This window comes from Schistocerca piceifrons, chromosome X (genome assembly GCF_021461385.2).
Source record: "Schistocerca piceifrons isolate TAMUIC-IGC-003096 chromosome X, iqSchPice1.1, whole genome shotgun sequence".
In the NCBI taxonomy this organism is placed as follows: Eukaryota; Metazoa; Arthropoda; class Insecta; order Orthoptera; family Acrididae; genus Schistocerca; species Schistocerca piceifrons.
The window spans coordinates 816,100,183-816,102,048 of record NC_060149.1 but is presented as its reverse complement, the minus strand read 5'-3'; positions in this window follow the sequence as shown (position 1 = coordinate 816,102,048).

The window sequence follows — 1,866 nt, the reverse complement described above, 5'->3', positions numbered from 1 at the left end:
GTTAAAACATAATTGTGCTGCTGGAATTTTACTACAATTTGTAACTATATAGTCCTCCCACGCAGCTCCTAAGATATGTCAGAGAGGCTAGGCATTAGGATTCTGCGGATTGGTTTTTCTATGATGCGTAGAACGGGCGCTTCTTGTAGGTCAAATACGTAGCGTATTCTCGGAAACGACCACCGCTTGGGCCAGAACATAGGCGAAAGTCGGTTTTCATGAGCAGCAAGGCTATGCAACGGTGGAAAGCAACAGCTGCCCACCAAATACAGCCTCAACAAATCACAGATAATTAGAGTGACACTATAATAATTAAAACTAGCGTTTAGAGAAGTGAAACAGTAGCTTGCGATAGAGATCAATTAGATATTAAAAAGTATAGCAAAAGTCAACAGAGTGGGACTGAAATCAGTTTCGTCCACAAAACACAAGACACATTTGTGTTTCAGTGACAATTGTTAGATTTCTGTGAACAGAATTACTGTGAATCACCTGATAAAACCAGTAAAATATCAGATGTTCTGACATTCGCAGCACCGTTGTGATACTTTTATAAAGGCGCTGGTAATCTAAGTGTAATAAACTTTAACGTATGAGGGCGCGCTGAAAATTAATGCCTTCCAATTTTTCGTGTGAAAACTATATCTTTTTAATTAAGACAAATGTTATTAACATTTTACATCTTTATTCTTCATGTATACATATTTATTTCTAAACATGGTCATCCTGGCGACGAACACAATTCTCTCAAGGTGAGACCAGTTTGTTGACACCGTAACTGAAAAATTTTTCTGTTGACGGAGTCACAACCTAAGCTCTGTTTGCACCGCTTCGTCATCTATCAAAGTGAATTCCTCAAAGGTGTTATTTAAGTACTGGAAACAAATAAAAACTGGATGGGGCCATGTCGGGACTGTGTGGAGGTTAATCGATGACAGTGAACCCAAGGCGTCGGGTTGCTGCAGATGTCATTGCTTTCGTCTGTGATGTGGAAATGTCATGCTGAAGGAGAGAGTGCCCCCTGTGTGGAAGAACTCTTCGAATTTCTCATTCACCGACATAGTTACCTTAGACACCAACACGTTACACGCTAAAATTCGAAGCCCTCTAGCGGTAGAGGGCTGCAAATAAGTAGACATGAAGGATAAACATGTATAGTGTTAACAAAATTAGTTTTGTTGGAAAAGCTTTAAGAGATTTCATATAAAAAGTTTGGAGACATCACTTTTCAGCGCGTCCTCATTTATGATCACTGGTTTTATTGAAGTCGTCCCACTCTTAGCGACCAGGTGATAACCGGATTTTAGCCGGCCGGGGTGGACGAGCGGTTCTAGACGCTATAGTCTGGAACCGCGCTACCGCTACGGTCGCAGGTTGGAATCCTGCCTCGGGCATGGATGTGTGTGATGTCCTTAGGTTAGTTAGGTTTAAGTAGTTCTAAGTTCTAGGGGGCTGATGACCTCAGCAGTTATGTCCCATAGTGCTCAGAGCCATTTTTGAACCGAATTTTATTGCTATTATTATATTTTGAGTCAACTTCCTCTCGTTGCGTGTAGGCCGTTGCGTACAGGTGCCAACCTACATATAAGCAGATATACTAAAGTTTTTCTCAACCAAGTGACTTTACTTTATTGAGGTACACAGGTCAAATTCTTTTGGTGAAACGGTCTGCATCGCTCAGATTTGGGCGAAAGTGGGAGGAGAGACAATGTTATACAGTTCCTGAACAACACATCCTCTATGAAACAGTCACACTTACAATAACTGATATGCAAATCCGAGAGTGTCATCAGTCACGAACGCTTGTTCTACGCCGTTAGCCAAACCAGTTCGCCGTACGCCTGCTGATCTCTACGATTGTAATTG